The sequence below is a fragment of the Aphis gossypii genome, chromosome X (assembly GCF_020184175.1).
Source record: "Aphis gossypii isolate Hap1 chromosome X, ASM2018417v2, whole genome shotgun sequence".
NCBI classification, from domain to species: Eukaryota; Metazoa; Arthropoda; class Insecta; order Hemiptera; family Aphididae; genus Aphis; species Aphis gossypii.
The window spans coordinates 22,728,663-22,746,234 of NC_065533.1; the positions used below are offsets into that span (position 1 = coordinate 22,728,663).

A 17,572-nucleotide genomic window follows, 5' to 3' on the forward strand; every position below is an offset into this window, starting at 1 on the left:
CATATAATATATGGTAGGTTTGTCAGCATTAAAAATAATTCAACTATATAGATATTATAAGGTATAATAAAATATTATAATATAGTATATAAATAAATAAAATATATAAATAGGTAGGTTATTAATAATTATTTCCAGGTAGTTCTATTAAATTTCAAATACATTGTGTGATATGTGTTCATAATGTTTAGATATTTTGTAGTATTATAATTAAAAATAATAAAATAGAAAATTTTAATTTTAATTTACAAAAAAAGTCTTTTTGTCTTTATAATAATTTATTTTAAATGTTTAATTTCTGTTACCTATATAAGTTTCATTATTTGAACATACATCATCATAGTTTCAACACAATATAATCTTTTTTTAAACATTATTTCTAAGATTTCATTTAATTTATTATACAATTGATAACATGTTAACATGAAATACTGCATATTAGGTATATTCACGTTTAATCGTTTAAACAACCAAACTAAATTCCATTTTATATAAAAATTGTATCCAATTAACTCTATAAATTTCATATTTATACATTATATAGAAAATTAAAATTTTATGAAGCTTTTTTATCCTTAATATTTTAATAAATAGAAAACAAATTAGAAAATTTTAGAATTAATATTAATTTAAATGCACATCTGAATCATAACGAAAATGATAACATATAGGTAATTAATATATTTCACTATTAGCAACGGCGAAAAAAAAAACTATAATCCCATTATACAATTTTATTTAGATCCTTATAATCAATTTTAATCAAATTAAATACTTATATTTCTATAGATGTGTAACTTAATACCTATGTTGCTAGTATTAATCTACTATTGATAACAAAAATGCATTGTATAATGTATTATTACGATAGAACAACTTTGAACTGAAAACAAAATACAAGTTTTGGAAATTTACTCGATTTGATCACTTAAGTGCAGTTAAGTGTAGGTATATATAAGTTAATATTAAAAGATAAGAGTTAATATTACTTCCAAATTGTGCTTTCTGAAATTAAAATAAAGAATAAAATGTTTTATTATAAAATAACAAAATGGTATAATAAAAGTATGAAATGTCTTTCAAAAAGTTGTAAATCACAACTCACAATGTACTATGTAACATTTATAATTAAAAAAAGATAACAATAATAAATATTCACGTTATAGTTTGGTCTATTTATTATTTTTTTTTATTAAATATCAGATACTAAAAACTGTATTTTCTGTATTTTCTAAACAACTTATCAACTTATGAAGTAACCTGTCATTAATTTTCAATTTTAAATAAAAAAAAAATTATAAATAAAATGAAATGAAAATTATATATTTATATATTTATAAAAACCTCAAAAAGAGGTAAAAGATTTTTAAAAATGTATTATATGAATAAAATTTTGTCTGATGTAAATATAACGTCTTACAACTTAGTAAATTAGGTAGTTTGGGCTAAAGATTAGTTTACTTTAATCCTTTTCCTTCCCCAAATATTTCAACTAGATCTAATTTGTTATCAGAAAAGAACCTCAACGTTGAAAATTGAAGTATTTTTAATAACTCAACAAATATTCAATTATAATGCATTAAAAAAAAAAAAAAATAGTTTAGTAACAAATAATAATTGTAATTCATGTACCAGGGATCTAACCATTTAGTATGAGTAATATTAAATTTTAATGTACCTATTATGATCTATTACACATAAATCAAATACATAATACAATCTATTATAAATTATCAAAGTTATTTGTACTCTAAGGGTTAGAAAAATTATAATAAACAAAGGTCAATTTGCAACACAAATGTCAAATTAATATCAAAAGCAAATACTAGATAAACATTTTATAACATTTTATATTTATGTATTCATTAATAATTGTATTTTAAATATGAAGCTACATATTATGTATTTTATTAAAATAATTAATAATAAATATAAAATAAAATAATTATAATTTATTAATCATAACTACCTATTCAGATTTAACAAACCTTTAAAACGATTTCCAATTAGTTGTATATACTCAAATATCGATCAAAAACTGTAATTGTATACAAAATATAATCAAATTATTATACGAAATTTGTCGTTAATGTTTATTTTTGAAAATAGTCAGTATTAAAACAAAATTATTACAATTTATAAAAAATTTTAATGTTACATTGCTATCAAATAAGGCACTTAATTTTTAAATAGTATTATAGTCTTATAAACCACAATAGTTAATTTATAAATTACATATTTATTTCTATTTTATAATATATAATAGAAAATCGTGTGTAAGTGTTAGTTACATCAATTATTCCATAGTTGTTATGCAAGTAAAGCACTACAACTTTATGGTAACTACAAGAGCCGCTCTTTAGAAACAAATTTTACAACCCTGAGTGGCTGAGTACCATTTGCTGACCCCCATAACTACCGTGTCAAAACCAATATAAACAAAATTCAAGTTGTTCAGTCCAAAATACAAATTCACCATGGTATGTCAGAAATGAAGTGCTCCATACAAATTTCAAACTTTCCACAGTTAAAACCTACATTTAAAATATCTTTATCAACTTTTTTGACCCACTAAATCACGTAAAAAGTGAACAATACTTCTGTTCGATCAAGCCATGATGTTCTGAATTCACAATAATTAAAAAATAATAATGATATATGTATATTATTATCTATATTATATCCTATTCTATATATCAATGTAAATTTTTGTAAGATAAAATGTGTTGATAAATTGCTAGAAAAAAAAATCTGTAATCAATAAGTTAGATGACTGTCAGGAAAACTTTATAATAAAATAAAAATAAATAGAGATAAAAATCATAACTTAAGTCGCGCTATCCTAATAGTATTGGACTTTGGGAATAGTATGTTGAGCATCTGACACTCCTTCAAAAGTAATTCTCCACAAATAACGTGACTAGAAAAGCGTAGTAAATAATTTTTAGAAATCCATTATTTTAAATTATAATAAAATAAATTATACATAATGCATAATTTTTTTTATATATATAAATAAAGTATGTATTTAATTAATAATATATAATTATGAAGTTACCTTTTTGATAATATATTTAATTGCTTAGAAAATGAGTATGATAAAGACACATTTTTAATCAATAAAATTATAATTTATATACTTTGGTTTTCTTTATGTAAACATTATAGGAAAGTACCTACTTATAAATATATATATATATATATATTACATTTATTTAGAGTATATTTAAAAATATATCAAAATGAATTATACTTATAACCAAAATATATTTGCATTTATAGTTAAAGAAAAAATATGGATCAATAAATAGTTATTATTTTTTAATAGCTTAATAGATTAATATAGTCTATAAATGACTCATAGGAAGCATAGTAAAGTACTTGAATAATTTTGGGCGTTGAAGACTTTTTAACACTTAGTGTTGGACTCAAACATTTTTAGTGGCATTGACTGGATACTCAAAATTGTTAGATAGTGATACAATCGGATGTCAGTTACGACGTCCTGGCCTGTGACGCCCGCCAATCTATCAAAGGCACATGGTGTAGGAGAGACGTAGTTGTATTCGGTATTGAGCTAATACCCACAACACCAACCTGCAACTCCCTACCATGAGTTCATATTATATTTGTATTTTAAATGGTTTATGTGTCAGTCCATTAAAATATATATATACCGATTAAACAACGCTAAATAATATATCTCACTACTATCAGTACACCAAAAACATATATGTACATAATTTACGATAAAATATACAAGTTATTATTAAAATTATGCACTGCAAACATTAATTTTTTTTTTTTTTATTTAAATTTATAGTCATTTCATTTAAAACAAATCATAAAATAATAGTTATCTATAATGTTGTAAAACATTTCCATTTCTTTGTCCCAGTAAAATACACAATATGTTACTATTAGTATTTTTTAAGTTCACCTATGCCAATAAAATATTTTTTCACTCTCAACAAAATAAAACTTAAAAAATATGGTCAAGTTGACACCACTATGCTATACAATAAGTATCGAGTGACTGTAACGTATTTGTAAAAATTGAATACAACGAAATATTATAATTGTATCCGAAATACAATTCTGAGCGAAAACGCTTTGTCAACCTAGAACTAACTACTAAGTAAATTTCATAATATTTTTATTGATATCGCTATTCAAGTAATGAAGCGATATTATGTTAATATTCATGTTATAGGTAAAAGTTCTTCATAATTACATATTATTTTTAATTTAAACAATACAGTTAAAATCTGTATAACAACATCGTTATAATATATAATTTTATTCAATTTGAATTTTGAACTTCAAATGACTATATACAATAATGCTGTTTATACATTATTTAGATTCTTTAGGATAAATAAGAATTGCTTATAAGCAGTATTTTATTAAATTTCCAAATTGTAGCTATAAAAATCGAGAACTTTAGAAATTGTTTACTACAAAATACTTGTAGTTAATATATTTTCGCGATTTTGATTAATTAAGCTAAACAATTTGATAATTGAATGCATATAAAAATAAATCTTGATAGTGTATTTTTTATGTTTTTATACAGATAGAATAAACTTAATCTATGTAAGAGCTTGTATTAATTTTTATCAATTTTGATCAATCAAATAGTTTTTTTTAACATAAAAAAAAAAAATAAAAAAATAAAAGATTAAAATATTTTGTAAGTTTATATTATATGAAATTATAATAAAAACATTTTAAGTTTTTACAGTTATTTGTTATTAAATTATAATAGTAATATAAAGAAATCAGATTTGTCAAAAACTAGTTTAACGTAAGAATTCATGTTTTTCCTTATTTGTTTATTTGTTTTTCAAATAAACAAAGAAGAAAAACTCACATATCGTTATAAAATCAGTACATTTATTACTCCGTTCAGATTCTAAAACATTATTGAACTTTTTAATTACCTTCATAACATAACTAATAAAAAAATATATTAAATTATTTAAAAGTAAGAGACAAAAATTTAATATTTAAAATATTTTCTTTTCATAGTAATCTAAATATTTTATTGAATTCAAATAGACTTTTGTTTTTAACAAAATAACTAAAAGTATATCAATTTTGTTTTACATATTTTAGCATATTTCTGAGTTTTCGTGTATTGAAGTCTTATCATAAAGTATTTGAATATTTTGTTATACATTTAAAAGGTTTCGAATAAGATCCTCTTTTAAACTTCATTCGAATGTAAATTTATAATAGTATATTTTTTAGTTAGTAATTTAGTAAAACTTTCTTCGTTCATAAGTACTTAGTATTTCTCACATTATAAATATTACTATACACAAAATAACTTTTATTCGAATTTAAAATAATATCCCTTTCTTTTTGATTTTTAATTCTATAGAAAATCAAGATTAACAAAAAAAATATTTTATCTTTGTATACTTTTTTAACATTATATATTAAATGTTTTTGTTCTTTCTATATATCATCAAAAAAAAAAAAAAAAAAAACTTAAATAAATTTATTTTCTATTGATATGTTTGAATAGCAATAAGAAATATAAAAAAAAAATTCTCCAAGTTTCTCTGAAATTGTTAACTAAATTTATTATTAATAAAATTACATAGTTTTGAAATATGGAAAATAGTTCAAAATACGAAATAATTAACAATGATTCATTAAAATTTTTCTATAGACAACTAATAATTTATACAATTAAACCTGTTAATTCACTTAAACTTTTTTTAGAGTATAATATTACCCTTTATAAAAATTAAATAATTAAAACATTTCATATAACTCTAATATTCAATCATTGTGAATTAACTATAAAAATAGAAAATAAAATACAGTTCGGATGAAAGTTTGAATTCAATATTTTTTAAAAAAACCCTTCGAGGTGTAAATTTTAAAATAAATTGAAGAAATTTCAAGAAAAGGAAGTTTCAGAATAATGACGTATATATTGTGTTGTCTCTTTTTATCAAAATATTTTTAGTCATAATATAATATTTAAATACATCTTATATAATTTTATAATAAATATATCAGTTTATTAAATAAATCCATAGAAAATAAAGAAAATACTGATGCTAAAAACGTATGTATGTATATATATATATATCATTAACTCCATGGTAAAACTTTTAAAAAACGTATACATCGTCATTGCTTGTTAAAGAAGAAATAATCTGGAACAGATCTAACGGAGTAAGAAAAATTCAATTACATGTTATACACAATGTTACCTTCTCCATTATCTTAGTTCATTTTTCTTAGAAATTCTCAATTAAATTAATTTAATTTGGTTCCTATACTATTCAGTAAAACGAAAAATTGTGTGAGTATAATAACATAAAAAGGTCATTTTAAACATATTGGAATATTTTTATAAAAATCAAAAAGATTTATACTAATTATTATTAATTAAAATAAGCTTATTATACATAGAAAATATCTATTAACCATCATAGTTCAGATAAATAATTGGATTTTATTAGGATTAAAATGCATTTATTAATAAAAGAAAAAAAAAACAAATTTTATGTTTAATTATCACTTCATCCTCTTCAAATCCAACGTACAAAATAAAATATGATATTATTATTATAATAAAAAATATTTCATCATAATAGTTTGTATTCGCCAATATTGTAATACGGCGTTTCGTATATGCAATTATACTACTTACAAATGAAAACTGTTGTTATAAAAAAATAATTGTTCTTTCAAACGTTTAATAATTCCATTTATACCGGATATTGTTTTATTTTTCATATTAAAATATGTACGATTATTTCTAGACAGATATAAGTACAATTTTATAGATACATAAATAAATAGTTGAATCATTTGGTTTAAGGATAATATGAAATAAATACGATGGAACTAGCATATTTTAGAGATGTAAATATTCATGGTAAATAATTACACTTTCAATATTGATTAAATAAAATGTAATATTAACCGAATAAAAATTGTATATATTTAATCTTCTTATGTAAAATATGACAACTGTGTATATTAAGTGGAAGTGATATTTTAGATTAGTATAATATTTAATGATATTTTTTAATGCTTTAAGTACAAACAACACAAAAATACTAAAAATCATAATACTATAACTATATAAATAGGATCAGTTTACAAATAAGTAAATTACGGGGTAAAATAAATGTAAGATAATTTGAAGTTTGGAAAATAAAATATAGCCGACCATGGTAACTTAAAGTCCATTTTAAAAATAACACAAATTATAGTTAATACGATTTTTTTAAGTAAACGTTTAAAAAAAAGCCTGTTTCGTTAATATTAAAAATAACATCTGGTGAATAATTTCGATGTGCTTTAGTAAATTATTAATTCATACAAAACATTTTTTATATATACATTATATAACAACGCTTAACATGCATTTTCTATAAAATAACATTAATTTTGGTTTTTTCAATTTGTTAGCTACCCACTGCTGTCTTTAAAAATTTGTTGGTGCCCTAATTTTATTCCAAACTCTTAAATCTTTTCTTTTAAAGCTTAAAACCTTTTCTAGTAGAATGAATCAATTAATTTAATTTTTTGTAAAGACAAAATAAATTATAAATTGGATTATATAAATAAATATAATTCTTGACATAAGTAATTGATAGTATAATTTTATTTTCAACAGTGATGAACTAAATTTTGGTGGTAAAATGCATAACATCTAAAACATGCCTGATTAATTTTTGAGTAATTCGATTATTTTAACATTAAATATAATAGTAACTATAAGAACATTATTTTATTTTAATAAAGTCTTTATTGAGAACCGATGATGGGTTATGTTTTATCAACTGACACAGATGAATAATAAGCTTATAAAAATCAGAAACGTATTGTTAGAATAACATATTTAAATATGTGTCGCGTGTCCCGTTTGAATTTTTAGAACTATAAATAGTTGTTTTCTTTGTCAATATATCCTTACGTTAATATTATTGTATTGTATGATTCGTTTGTCTAAAAATAGCAAATAGTTAGTAAGAATTAAGTGACAAATATAATTGTTAATAATAATAGACTCTCAACTCCCTTTATGGCATTGTATAATAATCTGTTCTAAAGTTAAGTATTTAATATACCACCAAATGTCTGAAAATCACGTTTAAATGAAAATAATATTTTCATTATTAACCACATAAGTTAAAAAAGATAAATTTATCATTCTGTCATTTCCAACCTCAATACATCAATGCAAATTTTAAATAATGATGATACCAATAATTTAAATAAATGTTTGCATATTATATAAATCATAAATATATATATATATATATATTAACATATTTGTTTATATTTTTTTAGAAACTCATTATTAATGATGATTTGATACATGCACATGGGATATGAATAAATAACTAATACTTTTAGTGAAATGATACATCACATTAATCAAGTTTGTCGAGCAATATTCAAACTATAGGTATTCTTATATGAAATAAGAGATAAATATATTATTCTGGCGTATTAATAATTCATAATATCTGTGAGATAATTTAACTTAATATGATATGCATTAAAACAAAATTCAATTTTTATTACATAAACATTATATTATTAAAATCATTATAAAAATTATTAAAAGTTATAATTATTCTAGTTATATTTTTAAACAATAAGAGTCTTTTTTTGCTTAATAGATAATATTTTATTCTATGAATTCTATAATATTAATTTAGTATATGAACATATTAATAATATCAATAATTTTATGTTACTAGAGTATTATATACAAAATTGCTTTTTATTATTTAAATACATAACAATTAATCTGTTATTTTATCTAGACAAATTAAATTTAAATCGTCTATAGTAAAATAATTATTTTATGTTATAAATAACATTAATTTAATGACACAATTTTGTCCAACATTTACGATTTCTAAAAATAATGAAATTTACAATAAATGATAGATTTTTCATTTTTTTATTTTTTAATAAAAAAAATTAGATTTTATATCAAGATGTGTATAATATTACTAGTTGTAACTATATTCCAATAATCTGAAAACATTTTATATTTAAAAGATATGTTCAACTTATATTTTTCCCAAGTTTTATACTTGTTTTAATAGCTTATTTACATATTGTATTATCTAGTTAAAAGTAAAATTATCTTTAATTTTTCTAAATATAATTATCAACATACTTTTATTTGCATCTAGATAAATATGCACACAATTATATGTATCTTATGAAGGAGATATGGTAGTTATTTATTCTCAATAGAAAGATTACATATGCTAAATATATTACCAATAGTTATGACAAATATAAATTTATTATAATATCCTTTAATGTACAATAAAATGATGATACTATTAGGATGCGTACTTTATGATTTCTAGGTTGTTTTGAGTATTTAAAGAAGTGCACTAATAAAATTACTACATCGCTTTAAATTAGTAAGTTTTTGTTAAAAAATAATTAGTACACATAGAAGTATTTTATAAATACAATTATAAGTGAAACAAAACTAAAATTGAATAAAGAGTTTTTAAAGTAAAACATTTAAAATTTTATTTTTTATTTAAATATAAAATACGAACAAATTCATAAAATTGATTGGTTAAATATCTAATAGTTGTGAGTATGACAATATCGAATGAAATAATGAATTCCTCGAGGAATTCCTTTTAATAAAACTATAATATTATATAAGATTTCAAAAATTTTAAAAATATAGTATGACATTTATTTAATTATAACTTTAATATTATAATTATATTAAACCTAAAATAATAAAATTCAATAGAAACGTAAGCTTACAACAATATCACTTATTTGTATTCATTCATAAATAATAAAAAGTCTATGAAGATATGTAGCATATAACTCAACCCCAGTGAATTTTACCACAATTAAAATCTGATTCATTTTAAATGGTTTTAGATTCTGAACAGAGCAATGAATATATTGATTTTACCACAACATTATGTATGTTTTGTATGTCTGTGTCAATGTGTACCTGTATCTGCATTTTTTTTAGGACAGTAAAAATAGCTTTGATTTTCAACTTTTGGTTAAAAATGTTGGTAGTAAATTTAATTATATAGTATTTTTTTATACATAGTAAAAATTAAAATATTTCAACTCATTTTTAATCATTTATAAACATTTGAAATTTTTAATTATTTTAGTTTTATTTCTATTTATGTCTATAAAAAAATTATTAGCGGGTCAAAAATCTTAAAAAACTATTAAAATATACCTTATAAGTTGTTCTTAAATAGATGTGTAAAAATATTTTAAATTTGTCAATATTATGAAAATCTGAAAAAAAATTTTAATTGAAAAATGATAAAATGTACATTTTTTTGGCTAAGGCTAACTATTTAATACAAAGTTTATCATATTTACCTAGTCCATTTTAAAACTAAGGAATTTAAAAATGTATAACCGTGTTTTTTTATTGATATTACCTATTTAACGTTCAAATTTGAACGAAATGACGCATATTATTATTTTTATTACAAGTAATGACATTTTTAAAATATCTACATAGATTAATTTTATGATATCTATTAAAACTATGAACCTATTTACACTGTTTCACGGTAAACTAAACTCAATTTAAAAGTTAATAACAATAATATAGATAATAAATGATTATAAATGCAATATTTTCGAAAAAAAATAAAACCATCCTACTGATTGTACTAATACTAAAAGAAATTACTTTAATACCTTTATCAATAAACAAATGAAATAAGTTTACTGCGATATACGAGTACGCTGATAGTCTGTCTTCATTTAGAATTACTTTTTGTATACAATAATATACCTATCATTATTTCAAATGTAAAATATTCATTACAGTGACGCTTCGATATTTACTATTATTTATACAGTAAAGCGATAACCACTTTCCCCCCGACTTCCCCACATATTTACAAATAAGACTCATTATAACTCATAATTACTCTTAAATCTAAAATGACTTCACCATATTTTTATTTGTTTTGGTATGCAAAACAAAAGTAGAAAATCCAGTATTTTTTGGCTACATTAATTACTATACTAAACAACTCATTTTTAAAAATGTAATCAAATAAGATGTATCCATATAGATAATCATAAGACATTAACATATATTATTTAAAATCCATTTAGGTATCAGCTTTAGAAACATTCTCACTATATTAAATAAAATGAGGATGGTCTAATATGTCTTTAATTTATATTTATTATGTTATATACCAATTAATTCGCATTACAGAGGAATTCATTAATTAGAATTAACACATGATTAATAATGAAGGTGATGGTTCTCAAAAATAATTCGTTGAACAGAAAATTTCGTTAAATGTAAGTTTTACTGTATAATATCTGACTAACCTATAAAATTTCACGTTTATACTAGATTTCCTAAATGCCACTCATATTCCACAAAGTAAATTAATTTATCTAAATTCTAAACAACAATATAATATAAACTTAGTCTATTCATTCTTAATGTAATTTTAGAAAAACAGAAGCACAATTCGTTGAGCCTGAAGTGATCAAAGCTTGTTTCGACCCTACGCAGCACTTTATACGACTCAACTTAACGTGAAATAATTGGTTATAGATCAAGATTATAGCATGTTGCACTATACAATACTTATACATGGGCATTCGTAAACACGATAAAAGAAAGTGGCAAAACGGTCAGACATAGTTTGATATTGGAAGCAGACACAGAGAAAACGGCCATTATACGAACGTTTCATGAAATTACCCACGGAATAAACTTGGCTACTCAGTAGCCGTGAGTACCGTTGACAACACTTGCCACGGTCGGACCACGTGGGATTAGAACCTCGTCAGATTTCACACATAAGGGTTTAGGGTGTTTGTGAAGTTATTTAAACCAAATTTTCCGAAGATTAAGTACCTGGAGTGTGCGGCTCATAAAGGCAGGATGTATACTAGTTTAATATAATATTATTCAGCACCGATTCTCCGAAAATTATTTCAAATTACCTATTGATATTTATAAAAAAAATGTAACTAATTTGTACTGACCAGTATTTTTTAAAATTAATGGAAAAATGTGATTTGTGACCAAATCGAAATTTTTTTGAAATAATTTCAAAAATGAATAACTAACTATAGAGATTTAAAACCTCCACCGAATATTTATTATCAACATTTTCTAGACATTATTTAGACTTAAAAACATGTTGACTCTTTTTGTGTTGTTAAGTAAGTATTGATTTAAATGTTTAGACTTAGTAAAAGTGCTTAAAATTTTAAATCAAGTTTCCTCTCTTAAGAAGTTATCAAAATTAAAAAAATATATGCAATATGCATACTTATAAATTAGTTTGTATACGTATTTAAAGTTCAAAATCTTACTACTACGTCAAAATCACAGTAATATGTAAACTATCTTAAAGTTGCAAAATTAAATAATGTTTAATTTTAATATTTTTAACCTGAAAATGTAGTATATGATACCTTCATATTTTTTTTCTAACCTAGAAATAATAAAAAAGTTAAGTACTAAGAGGGATACATTTTTTATGAAAGATTGATATTCTAACAATGATATCATTGTATATTCAATTGTAAGATACCTAAGTTTTTCTATTTCTTTTCAAACAATATTTTGATGTAATTACAAAAATAATGACTTTAGAAACTTGAAAAATTCAACCAATAATGAAATTTAAATTAGTTATACACTAAATTATTTTTGAAACATTAAAATTAATTTTTATCAATTTATATGCTTTTGTATTTTTAGAATTTACTTAGTTATATTTTTATAAATGTTGATAACAATGTCTATGAAAACTGGAAAATTCAATGAAGATTCTATAGCAGTTGTTTTAAAAAAAAAAATTTAAAAAAAAATTTAATTACACAGACAGAATATTTTTTATGAGTATTTAAAATTCAAATTTTTCATAGTATATATTTTAGTCATAGATATCGAAATATAATTTATATATATATGTGTATCACGTATACTAAATGTGCAGGCATTATTTTATTACTATTATAGCTGACAATAGCATATTTTAGGAAAGTACAAATTCGATTGGTCAAAAGACAAAAGCGCACACAGAGTATAGTATTATCATTCGATAACGGTGGATGTATATCACCCTAATATATTATAATTTGATAGTGTTTTCAATCGAGATATGGGTATTGCTATTTGTTTTCTACACATAAATTGTAATAATACGACATTTGTATTTCACTGCCAATAAATACTGTGTCACAATATTATTTTATAACTATAAGATTATCTAAAAAAAGAAATAAATAACAACTAACAAATAAAATTAAATATACTACTTTAATATTAAGTAATATCTTATGAAAAATAATAAATTTCCAATATTATTAATTTTGCACACACACTGTTATTTTTCAATATAATTGTTTCCAATAAAGGTAACTTATTTTGTGTTCCTCAAACTTTTATTCTGGTCAATATATTTATTGTACCGACCTGTAGATTATGTAGAACGTGCACCACAATATACTTTACGCATCTTGTTTACAGGGTCGTCTAAGCGTATTATTATTTTTAAGATACCTATTCAGTACTAAAAGAGCAAAATGTAGTTTTTAAACACAAATACAAAAATACATATTTTTTAATGTTTTTAAATTCATAATTACATGATGTACAGTTACATGGAAATACGTAGAATAATAATAAACATTATCATAAAAACAAAAATTGTTGAAACTTCGAAATAATCCCACAGAAAATATATTCAAATAGTATATTGTATGTAAATAGTATCAGATTATCAATATTTTATTGCGTCAGTTTTAAAATACTTTTTGGGAAAGTTAAAATGACTCATTAAACGATGTATCTAATCTAACAATATTAGGATGTACATTATTCAGATGATTTCTATCACGCACATACTTTTAAATACCTTACACAAAATGATTAATTCAATATATTTGTTTGTACTTTTCTAGATTTATTTTAGAAATATTCTTTGCTTACTAATATTATAAACACATTTATACATTACTATTCATTAATAGTGATAATAAAATTAAAGAATTAAAACAGTCAGCTATATATTTTATTTCATTCACACCTTTTCTGCGCATACTTTATACTCGGAAGTATCGCGTTTGAAAATGTGCATTCCAGTAACTACAAAACTCGTTAACCGTATTAACCTCCCATAAACACATTGTCGGAAATTTAAATTCAGTTTAACTACATACATAGAACTTATATTATGGCCTAGGTATATTATAACTATATTATCAAGGATATTATCCATGTACCTTGTTATAAAAAACTATAATAAAATGTTAAAATCAGTAAAAACCTCGAGAAAAACTCTTCTGTACTGGAGATAATTTTGTTGATATAAAACTATACTTTCATATTTAACGAAAATAAAAAAAATTAAAAGTTAAAATATTAATTAGTTGTATAGTTTATACGTCTAGGTATAATATAGTTTATACACCTAGATATATTATGCTATTATATACACGATTCAATTAAATAAACATTAACAACAATTACGATAAGTCGACAAACAAAAATTTATTAAACTATTCATTATTTTACAATAAGCAACACTAAAAATATTTACTTCACTAATATTATAATACAAACTAATCGGATGTAATTGCTTGCATAGACCATGGACCATAGAAGATAGAACATTAAATATGATACAAAAAATTAAAACCCAAAACAATCATGTCGAAACGTATATTTTGTATTGAAACTTAAGGTATTAAAAAACACATTTAAATCACAACTGTATTAAATAAAATAAATGCCTAAACCACTGGTCAATAAGTAACGAATTTTTCCATCCAATGGTTGACATTATTTTTCTAGAATAAAATTATTATTACTATTATATTTAACGTGTTTGTATCACTATTCATAAGAGAGTATTATTACGTTGTGGTTCTAGGAAGCGTTTTACATTATAATAATATTATTATATCTGTAGGTAACGGTGAAATGCACCCACAACGACTCATGATAAGTGTTTCCGAGAAACCATAAACCCGCAGAAATTTATCATTCGCGAAAACGTGGTTGAAGAAGAAAAAGTGAAGAAAGTCAGAATACGCAGCTATGTATTGCTGTGCATTTGATTTGTCGGCGTCAGTGGATCATACGACATCGTAACGTCAAGTCGTCATCAGCCGATTAAGACACGTTTTATTTGAATAATGGCGGGGAAAATCGAGCACATGACATAACCGTCGCTGATTCTGGGAAACGATTCAAAACATAACTGTCAAGTACCTAAATATTCGGAATAATTCTTTACCGGAACCGTTTGTACTTATCAACCACATTTATGGTTATTACTTATTTAGATTTTTTTTTTCTTAAAACGACCACCTCCACGGGCTCTACGTAGCTAAGTAGGTAACGTACACCGTTTATAAAAATATTATATTATCGACAAGACAAGAACTAATGACAATTTCATCGTGTAACATATTAATCACGTCTATATATAATATTATGATATATTATACCAGAGGGTTATATTTTACTCACGTGTATCACGAACTGTCCGTAAGTCGAACTAGACGAAACCGACTGCCGCAGAGGCCACTGTTCCTCCGGCCCGGCGGAGACGGACGAAGACGACAATCGTTTCACTCGTCACTATCGGACGTGTCGTGTCGCGTACGACAGTAAATCGGGTAGTGGTGGTTATTTTTATATATTCGGAAAAGAAGGAATAGCCGAACGACGACGGTTAATGTCGGGCAAGTGCGGGAGAGGCGCCGGCGAACTGATCACGCGAGAGTTTCACGCGAAAGATTTCGACAGAGGTGAAAATCGAAAAAAAAAGAGAGATGAACGCGGATCGACGAGACCGACCGAGAGCGGGAATCGAGTTGGTGCGAGACGATCGGACGGAGTCTCCGGGGATTCGGGGAGGACGCGGCGCGAGTACGGCGATCGCGCTCAAGACGCGGACAGACACGGACGGGCGGACGAACGGCCGAACGCGCGGACGACGTGGAAGCGGAAAGACGACTACTGCCGTACGGACCGCTGGCGTGACGGGCGGCGGACGTGACGCGGCGCGCGCGGTCGTCGTCGCGTTCGTACTCGCACCCCCTTCGCGCCACCCCCCGTCGGCCCTGCGCTCGTTGTCCGCGCGCGACGGCGGCCGACGGGTTCGGCGACGCCGGCCGACCGCGGGACGGGCGCTCGCGGTGTACGGCCGGTTCGCGGCGGTGTCGGCGGGGGGGCGGGGGTGTACACGCGCGCGGACTTTCCGCTATGAAAACAGCGGCGGCGTGCGTATAATATACCATCGTTAGAGCGACGGCGCGGGCGGCGACCCTTACGACGGGCTTTACTACGGCGGTTTACGTACGATCACCGCCGCCGCCGCCACGCCGCCACGCCGCCGGTCCGTCCCGCTCACGCGACCACGCGTGCACGCAACGTCCACCGCCGCCGCCGCCGCCCGCCCGCCGACGGTTTCTCACGAACTTTTACACACACTCACACCGCACCGTCGACGGTACGCGGTGCGGTCGAGGACAACGTGACGTCGTCGCTACATCCGCCAAACCGTATATAATGTAATATATAATAATATGATTTCGCGGTAAGTTCGCGAAACCGACGCGGTGCACCTATGATATCGATGTCGCGCGTTGATCGCGCGACGATCATGACGTCGTCGTCGTCGTCGTTGTTGTTGTTGTTGTTGTTGTTGTTACCGCGTCTTACCATAGACGCGCCGCAGTGTGTGTAATAATATGGGCGACGCGTCGAAAACACGTCCGTCGAGTTCGCCGATGATAATAATATGTACAACGTACACTAAAGATTGATAAACACTTCAATAAATCGCAAACTGTTACCCGCAACAATTATACTACTGTATAATATTTTCAAGAAAATAATATCGTGTTTTATGTCGATTCTATGATACTCGAAAAATCTTTTGTTTTTTTTTTTTTTTTTTTAATAATGATTTGCAGTTAACGAATGCGACTCACTAAACGTTATATTATTTACAAAGTTTTGGTTTAAAATGATCGATTTTTCTTGCTCGGTATGTCCAGGTTGATCTCGTCGTATATATATTTTTACTGTATACAACAGCGGTGACTAACGTTTTTTTACCGAGGGCCATAAAAAATTAAAAATTCTCGGTGGGTCGAGAATTCAAACTTTTTCTTTGAATTGAATGTTAAATTTTATTTTAGGCCCATATTAATACAGGTATACTGATAAATTTAATTATTTATTATATGTATTGTTTGTTATAAAATTAAACATAAATATGAAGTATAAAAAGGCCGGTTAATAAATGATGGCGGGCCGTACTTGGTATACAATATTAGGATATTCGAACGCTCTAGGTACTTACGTTTTTTAAACGTTGACCAGAATATTATTTTTATATTTTAGATCATGATAAGCGTGCCCGAGTCTTTATGATAGAGTAAGCTGTGACGTAAGAGAAAATGTAAAAATACCGTGTGATTAACCACTAAATATGCGAAACCCCTTAAATTCAATATATTTTAATACAGTATTCAATACACAATAAATATAATTAATTTA

The 17,572-nt window shown here is 25.4% G+C and overlaps 1 protein-coding gene across 1 annotated transcript in view; it reads right to left on the bottom strand.

Moving 5' to 3' along the window:
* The window catches only part of LOC114120666 (neurexin-1), a 225,921-nt gene extending 209,881 nt beyond the window's left edge, over nt 1–16,040 (bottom strand). The window contains exon 1 of the mRNA XM_027982637.2: nt 15,533–16,040. The gene's annotated coding sequence lies outside the window, so the exon portion shown is untranslated. The remainder of the gene's footprint in view (nt 1–15,532) is intronic.
* Nucleotides 16,041–17,572: the final 1,532 nt, after the last annotated feature.